Genomic DNA, 9362 nt, shown 5'->3' with positions numbered 1-9362 from the left:
ATGCAGGTTCTGATTCAGTAAGTACGGGGAGGGCCTGAGAATCTGCATTTCTAATGAGCTACCAGAGGATGCCGATGCTACTGGTCAGTGGACCTACTTTGAGCAACAAGGCTGTAGACAACCCAGAATTTCCTCCTAACAAGAAAACTATTCCTTTAGGGCCATTTCTGAGAGTTCCAGGGGAGAGAGAAAAAGCTCTTAATGAGACTTGATAGAGAGATAAACTTATAGGGGGGACGTAAAGCTGTAGGACATTGTGTTCTAGCTGGAATTTCAATCCACTAATGAAGAAGACTGGATATGGCAGTGGTAGGTTCCATTATTGTACATCATCCTTTCAGAGCATCTTTGATCCTCATAGAGAACTCGTGAAGCAGGTGGGCAGCTGTTACTATTCCCAATTACAGAGATGGAGACAGCTTTGAGGCCAATTCAAGCTATCTTTGTTTTTTAAATTATTTTCTGGGTGAAAAGATAGAGAGAAGACATGTCTTGCTCAAAGCTAGTCACATAATTGCAAGTGCTATAGAGTAAAAGTCCTTGATACCCATGCTTTACTTATGTTAAATTTGTTTCTAAGCCTTGTTTCTATTCCCGCCTTTGGTATGTCTCTGAGGTACTGGTCTTTGCACGCAGGCTACATTTTGAACAACTAGAGTAAATGTCTCTGGCCCTGAACTGTATCATAGGACTGAGAAGAGAAAAGTAAAACAGGATCTGTTTTACAACTTAGTAGAAAAACTCATGTTACAGAAAGGTTCATAAGAGCTAACTAGGAGGACATAGGGGAAAATTATGCTTCTCATTTTAATTTTGTTCATATCTTTTAATTCTTCAGTAGGTCTCTTCTCTGTGTATAAGAGTCAGCAGAATTGCATCTAAGGTTGACTTTATAAATAAAATATGTCATCATCAAATAATGCTTACATTCTGTCCTACTAATCTTAGTTGAGACCTCAGAATTTCCTATATTATGTTTCCAGCAGCCTCCTTCAATAATTGGAAGATGAAGCACAAGTTGCAATGCTTCTTTGCCATTCCTGAGCCTCCATCAAAAAACAATTTGAAGTGGCTGATCCTAAACATTAGATAGGATCTGGAAGGCTATCTGTTATTAATGCTTGAAGTTCATCAGGTAACATCATGTGTTCTAAACATAGTCCAACAATAGCAGGCTTCCTTCCTTAGATAGGTCTTGTACGTAAAGGAAAGGTTGGGACTTTGGCTCATCCTGGCTTAAGATGGTAGAAATAGTTTGGTGGACGTTGGGGTGGAGATGAGATGACCATAGTAAAATTTTTTTAAAAACATGTACAACACCCTGTTTGGCACCTTCAAACTAAATAAGATACAAGTGACATGCTCTGTTGATTGTCAACGATTATGTATACTTCTACTCTAGACCTATGGATGGAACAATTTCTGCTAGAACTGGAGATGCATTTTCACATATTCTATATACAAGATGGCTGATTTGAGGAATCTGCTCTGTGGATAGTGGTATTAGTATGTGGCACCCAAAATATAGTTCTTTTTGTGCTTGTGAATTTGAATGCCCCGAGAACATCATACCAAATTCTAGGACTTACAGAAAGGATCCAGTAGAGGAAAAGAACAATTTCTGTACCTCATTTATTTAGGAGTCCACCAATGGGGCAGTTTTGTATTTTTATAATGGCCACTTTCGGTTTTTTCTCCTAGACATAAAGTGGAGAATTTACATTAGAGCTTTTCATAAGCAGGGGTCACCTCTGACTCATTTGTGCCCAACGAACAAGTGAGCATAACGAGAATCAGAGAATTTAGATGTAGGCATTATCTAGGTGTCCCTTCATTTCATAGGTAAGGGTGCAGAATGCCAGACTGAGACAGTGACTTGCTCAAGGGCACATTCATCTTGCAGAACAACTGGGACCGGTATGCAGGTCGTCTGACTTCCACTGGTCAGACAGAAAAGCAGAGTGGGCAATCTGTCTCTTGTAAATGCAAAGGAATTTGTGAAAGAAAATATGGTAGGGCTTGGAAACATTCCCTTTTTGAAAATAACCACTGACTCCTTCATCTCAGGTTGTGGCTTCCTGGGTGAGGGCCTGGACTATTGTGTGTGTGTGGTATAATTACTGGGTAGGTTTATATTTTTATGGGAGTACAATAAAGAGAACATTTCCTGCCTTGCTCTGCCATTTAAAAAAGATTTTCATTTCCCCTTTTGGCCTGGGGATTACAAAAGACAGACTCCTTTCCAATTACAGCTCAGCCTGAGCTTGAACATGTAACTCAGCCAGCAGCAAGTTCAAATTGATTTTTTTCAAGGCTGAGAAAACGAAATTGGGTCTTCTTGACACAAAAACTGGCTTGGTTTTGTCTGTAACTGTGAGGCTGTTTTCAAAGCTCCCTTCTAAAGCAGAAGATGTAATCATCCAGGACTAACTACAGTCTTCACTGTAAGTTCTATAGGAGCTCAAAAGAAATCAGTTGGGTGGGCCCACGTGACAGAGGCACTTGGCTGGGAGAAACATTTCCCTGTTGCATGGTGGCAGAGGACTTTCTCCAGACCTGTGACCTTTGTTTGCTGGTTGGGGGTGAGGAGAGGGAGGAAGGAGGAATTGACCCAGAGGGCAGAGTGACCTTGAAGATGGCAGATGCACTGAGTGCTTTCTGCCAGGCACTGTGCCCCCACTTTACTTGTGTTATCTCTCCTAATCCTCCCAATCACCCTAGGCCAGAGAAGAAGGAGCATAGTGAGAAGAGACAGCTACACAGCTTCCCTTCTATCCTTCCCCCAGGAGCTCAGGAGTTGCAGAGCTGCAGTAGGAGTGTGGCTTGTTGTCTTTACCCTGAGTAAATCCTCCACAATTAAAACAAAGCAAAACAAACAAACAAAAACACACACACACACACACATTGATGTGAATCCATATCCTTCAATAACCAGGCAGGATTTTTCTTCCTCTGTCTTCAGCTGCTTACTCTTTTAAGGCAATAAAATGAAAGATAAGCAAGGGTTAGCAGGAAAGTCTTTCTGAAGATGACTTTCCAAAAGATTCAGTTCTGTTTCTCCTATCTTCCATGATTATGTCTAAATTACATAAGTTTATGATTTTGACTGAGATTTCAGCCATCTCTATTCAATAGCAAACTCCATCCCTACCGATGGTCTATGTGGCCTTGGAAAAGTCATCTGAAGTGTTTGGACCTCAGCTGCCCTAGTCTAAAGGAGTTGGATAGAGCAGGAGGGGGTAGAGGGCGGAGACATGTGGTGGGGACAGCCTTCCAAAAAGGGTGTTTCTTCAACTGCTTTTTAAGGTAAGGTGCTGAGAATACTATGGAAAGATGCTACAGGGAAGTTGTGAGAAGGCAGAGCCCAGAAGCAGCTAGCAAAGGTGGTCACAGGTTGTTTATCCTTTGTGGCCTGATTTTCCTTGCAATCTACAGTGCTGGCCCCTCCCCTGCAGACCCAGCAGCCTGTGTTTTCAGGATAGAATGCTAGTCCACAAGCTTTTTCATCCTCTCAGCAAACATTTATCCAGCCCTGTGCTGTGAGCCACGCATGGTGCTGGGAGAGAGGACTGTAGTGGCTTGTGGAGTCTCTATTCCGCCATTGGAATTTTTAGGTGCAAATAAAAGATTTAGTGATTTTCACCTTCTCCTAGCCACATTTTAGGAACAGAGTGTCTTTCAAGACCATCCTTTCTAATGTATCCACTTTAAAAATAACAAGGTTAAGGCCCAGAGAGGGAAAATTACTTGCCCCAGATCACACAACTCTTTGTGTCAAAACTAGGTCTGGAACGCAGGACTCTTAATCTTCTGCTTTTTATTACATTGCCCCGTATTGCTTAAAGGGCTACCCAGGGAATTCAGTTCACCAGGGAACATCTTGCCTCTCCAAATATTCTTGCTAACAAAGATCTTACTGCACAAGTATAGGAAGATGTCACTATTGCAAATTCATAGCACTCATATTAACGGCAAAGCTAAAACATTGCTACCGTCACCCACCTCCAACTAATTAAAAAAGAATGTGTTGTTGTTTTTGAAGTCTTGCCCTTCCAACCAACCTTGAAGTAATTTTAAATAGAGAATTTTAAATGAAAATTAAGGCAGTTTTGTGATAAAGAGTGCCTGCCTTTTGGTCTGGGGCACTCGTTGTGTGAGCTAGTCTTTCAAAGCTGCAGAAGTAATAAGTTGGCAGGATCTCACATAGGAGATAATAGATAAAAACCTACATGTCTGGTTTCAGGACCTCCAGGAAGCTATTGTTGCCCTTCTTCCTTCTTTCCCAGTTCTTTAATCACTTTCTGGCAGACACCTGCGACCCCACTATTGAAGCTTCATCTCCTTGCTTACATCTGGGTCATGATAAATAAAAGTACCCCAGGAGGAATAAATGCTTAGCAGTTATTAACAATTCATACTTAAATGCGAATGCTTTCAGAGTTGGCATTGAGAGATACGAGTGGGGAGAGGCATGCTGGCCAAGGGCGGCTGAGGGGTTTAGAGACGCATGATGGTGGAAATAGCAGATCAGGAAGACACAGAGACTCCTGTAAGGTGAGCATTTGACTGCCATGTGGCTTTGCCTGTGACTGGGCTGGGGTCCTCAGAATGGAGGAAGAAAGGGAACTAGAGAATTCCTGCATGGGTTTTCCTGACAGAGCATGAACAAGATCTGCTTGAAATTCCTTGCACACCCGCTGATATGGTTTGAATGTGTGCTCCCGCCAAATCTCGTGTTGAAATGTGATTCACAATGTTGGAGGCAGGGCCTGGTGGGAGGTGTTTGGGTCATGTGGTTCGTTCCCTCCTGAATGACTTTGTGCCCTCCCCGTAGTAATGAGTGAGTTCTCACTCTGTTAGTTCACAGGAGAGCTGTGGTTAAAAGGATGCTGGTTCCTCCTCTCTCTCTCTCGCTCCTGATTTTGCCATGGAAAGTACCTGCTCCCATTTTGCTTTCCACTGTGATCATAAGCTTCCTGAGGCCCTAATCAGAAGCTGAGCAAATGCTGGCGTGACACTTGTACAGCCTGCAGGACCATCAGCCAATTAAACCTCTTTTCAATATAAATTACCCAGTCTCAGGTATTTCTTTACAGTAATGCAAAAACAGCCTAATACACCTGCATTGTGCAATCCAGCCTCCAGGCATGTGCTTATGCCATCACTTCTGCCTGGATGGCCTTACCTACCACTTTGCATGAATAAACTCTCTTACCTTTGAGGCTCATACTAGGCATTGTTGCTGCCCCAAATGCTTCCCTGAACCCTTAGGTGGGCTCCTTCCTGTCCCCACTCCACCCATGCTCTACCACTACTGCACTTCAGTGGTGACCTGGCCATCATCTCTTTACCTTTTGCTGCCTTTGTTGTGTGACAGCTTCTCAAGAGAGGGACTATGTCTCATTCATCACCACATCACTACATCCCTAGTCTCTGGAACCAAGCAGGGTATTGGTGAAGACGCATATCTGGCTGTGTGGATCCACCCTGCCCAAGTGGCCAAGTGCCTGCATACGGTTGAGAGTGGAGATAAAGGCTGCTGGTACTCCACATAGCCAAGAAAGCCCAAAACAGGACCTCATGAGGAACCTGCATTTTTTTAAAAGGCACGCTTTTCACCATGGGTGACTAGAGGAAGGTGGCTGGAGAGAGCAAATGTGACTGGGTACATATGGCCTGTGGTTGCCCACATGAGAACTTGAGCCCAGTGGCTAGGGTTTCTATACTCAGTCACAGCACTCTGTCACCCTCAGGGAAGACCCACCTGGCAGAACTGAAGAGTTCTATGTGAAGACGCAACCATAAAAATATTAGCTGGCATGTGAAGTTCTTGGCGTTGTTTATGGCTGCATTGCCTTGAGGTTCTCCAGATGTCTTGATCCAAAATGGGCTCTCCCTTCCCTGAACAACTCAAAACGGTGCACTTCTTTCAGGGCCTGTGCAGGGATGGAAGGTAAAGAAGAACAGCATAGAAACGGAGTGGGAAGTAGGAGTCGGGCCAGGATGTGAAGGAGTTTCCAGTTTAGATAAGGAAAAAGGAAACAAAAAGAGAAGGGAGAAACAACATCCAAGTGCTACGGTCGGTGCTTGGTCCAGCCCATCACACACGTCCCGAGCCCAGAGACTGATTCTGCATGTCTACAGTGGGGTCAGGGAGCTCATTTGTTTCTTTGTTTGTTTAACAAGCTCCTTTGGTGCTTCTACTGGACATCTCCCACTGTGGGCACCACCAGATCAGAAGTTGTCAGTCCTGACTGAACATTAGAATCACCTCGAGAACTTTGAGGGAAAAGAATTCTGATGTCTGAGCCCTGCCCCCAGACTAATTAAATCAGAATATCTGACAGTGGGGTCTGGGCATTCCAGTTTTTAAAATGCTTAGTTGAGTGGAATTTTCAAGCTCTAAAAATATACTTTGTTGACATACTATAAACTAGTAATTTTGCAAAAACTTTTTGCATAAGTTCTCAGATATACATGACCTAATTAATAAACCTCAGGACTCAGATTTCATTTTAGTGTCATAAGCTTTTAATTTGTTATATTTGAGTGTGGGATTCGTGGTGATTATTGAAACCAACAGAGAGCTAGGATGACAGATTTTGGGATGTCTCTAAAGTCTTTCCAGACCAGCTTATCCTATTAAGAGGCTATATTCAAAACTCAACATTCAGACAACCAGAACAGAAGGGCAAATGAGTAATAATTGAGGAATCTCAGCTATCTCAGGATCCCACACATCAACCTTTGTAGGAGTAGGAGAGCTCAATGTCAAGATATCCTTGTTTGGTATGAGGATTATAGGAATTGCAGGGTTATTCCTTAAATGTAGGGGGAATGGATTCATGATCAAGAGCTGCCATTAATTTCCATAGTATCTTGGATAACAAATAAAAAAAGTGTCAAGGGAGGAAAGCAAAATTTTGACAGTGGCCTCATTAAGTGGAAAACATATTTCCTCTATTAGGATAGGGATTCTCCAAGGAAGGCTTAAGTGAGGAGACCTCTTCTTCAAATTAAACAAATGTGGAAAGGAGTTGTGTTTATTTGAGGCTATAGATTTGTATCGCTCTTTGGTTTCCCGTGTTTTGGTACATTTCTGAGGTGGAAGAATTCCAGCTTTCAGCTTTCCTGATCCAAGCATTGAGAGCCATAATCAGGTCTAAAGAATAGGATGACAGTACCTTAAATAGCTGTGAAAATGTTTCTGGATGTTGAGAGAACACAAAGGCTTCCAATAAACTTCAATAGAAAACTTCCAGGAATCTATCCCAGACCTGATCCCTCAGCTTCAACCATCTATATTCCTTGGGTTCCAGCCCTTCTCATCTTTGACTCTTGAACGACTTGAAAAAGGTGTCTGGTTGGAGGATGTTGCTTTTCACAGAAATTCAATGGTCTTGTAAAGAACATACATGCATGTATCTATCATTGTACCAACAGTTAACCAAACATGAGTTACTTTTCCCTCTCTCCCTTCATAGTAAATGCATGACTGACCTAGTTTAGGAACACTCTCCTCTGGTCACTGAACTGTAGCTGTAGTTCTTCCTGTATTTGCTTTCTTTGTTGAATTTATTGCTTCATACACAAAACCCTAAACACTAGGTACTATTGAAGTTTTGTGCCATCAAAGAGAGGTCTATTGACTCTTTACCAAGGCATAGCATTTCATAAACAGTGTTTAACAAGCTCTTCCTAAACATTGTTCTTCTGTGGCCATAATGACAATAATCATAAATGTATAAAGTAAATACTATATGTTTTATACATATTGTTAACCAATTAAATAACAACTCTGCCACCAATTTGAAGATAAGGGGCGTGAGGCTAAGTGTGTAGGTGAGTTGCCTGCTGAGTAACAAACCAGCCCAAAACTTAGTGGTTTTAAACAATGACAACACTTACTTTGCTCACAAACCTGCAGTTTGGCCAGGACTTGGTGAGAATGGCTAATTTTACTTCAGTAGATGTCACTTGGGACAAGTCAAAACCTGGGGGCTGCAATAATCTGAAATTACATTCATTCTCTTGTCTGGTTGTTGAGGCAACCTGTCATCTGAAGACTTAGCTGAGACTATTAGCTGGAACACTACAGAGAACCTCTTTGTGTGCTCTGGGTTTCCTCACAACATGGTGGCTAGGTTCCAGGGGCAAGCATACCAAAAGATACAGAGAGAGAGAGATAGGCAGAAGCTGTATCACCCTCTATTACCTAATCTCCAAAGTCACACATTGTGTCACTTCTGCCATATTCCATTCACGCAGGCAGCCACAAAGGCCTGCCCTATTTTAAGAAGAAGGGAAATGTGGACTCCACCTCTAGCTGGGGCTGTAGAAAGGTTATGAAGGGCATACAGGATTGGAAATAGTGCTGCAGACATTTTTTCTGCTGGTTGGTGTCAAGGGAGGAATTTGAACCCAGGTCTGAATGGGTCTGTACAATGCCCCTAACACTGTACCACAGTGTTCTGTGAAGTTGAGGACTGAAATCTGCCTCTATTGCAATGGAATTTAGCTGCTAAATATTACACCTGGGCTAGTGAGCAGAAACAGCCAAACTTGGAGGCAGAGAGTGTGGACTCTGGGCTTTCCCAAGGCATGGTGCAGGTTTATAATATTAACATATGAGAGCCATTCTGCCTTCCCAAGATTGGTGGAATCACTTGGAAGACATACCAAGGCCATCAAACTTATATTTCTTGAGTACTTACAGGTTTCTGAGAGTAGATAAATAAATCACTGAGTCATATTCATGCTAATGGAGCATAGCAACTAGATTACTGGAAGGGCAGACCATTTAGTTTTGAAAAATAGTAATAACAAGGCATATTGTCTGACTTATAAGAAAACCTCAAGTATCTAGTAATTGGTGAGATATTTAATTGAAATGAGGCAAATTCTAGAATAACATATGACATTGGAATGAGATAGGCTAGGAGGTGGAACCAACAAGGAGACTTGAGCCAGGCAAGTCCTACAGCCTTTCAACATTTTCCCTTGTTTTCTTTCCTTCTCTGACTCTCCTTTCTACTTTTTTTAAAGCTTAGGGTAAGTAGCACGTTTATAGGCCTAGAAGCCAGAGTTATTGCTAACTTGGGAAGGACAATCATGTTTTCAAGAGTAGGTCAGTTCTCCAAAGAGCACCAAGCATGGAGGGGAAGAGTGGTGAGCTGAGAGGGCAAATACCAGAAAGAGGAGGATGTCAGCAAGAAGAATAAGGAAGAATAAGAGGGCCACAGGCAGGGCCAGTGCATAACGTGCAGTGCCTACCGCCAAATGAAAATGAGGGACCTAGGCTCCAAAATTATTAAGAATTTCAGGATAGCAAGAGTAGAGCATTAAACCAAGTGTGGGGTCCC

The 9362-nt window shown here is 42.5% G+C and overlaps 1 protein-coding gene across 2 annotated transcripts in view; it reads left to right on the top strand.

Moving 5' to 3' along the window:
• CLIC5 (chloride intracellular channel 5) overlaps positions 1-9362 on the top strand; it is a 119449-nt gene that overhangs the window by 47612 nt on the left and 62475 nt on the right. The window lies entirely within an intron of this gene.

The sequence above is a fragment of the Trachypithecus francoisi genome, unplaced genomic scaffold, assembly GCF_009764315.1.
Source record: "Trachypithecus francoisi isolate TF-2019V2 unplaced genomic scaffold, Tfra_2.0 Lachesis_group10, whole genome shotgun sequence".
Classification (NCBI taxonomy): domain Eukaryota; kingdom Metazoa; phylum Chordata; class Mammalia; order Primates; family Cercopithecidae; genus Trachypithecus; species Trachypithecus francoisi.
This window is presented reverse-complemented; position numbering and strand designations above follow the sequence as displayed.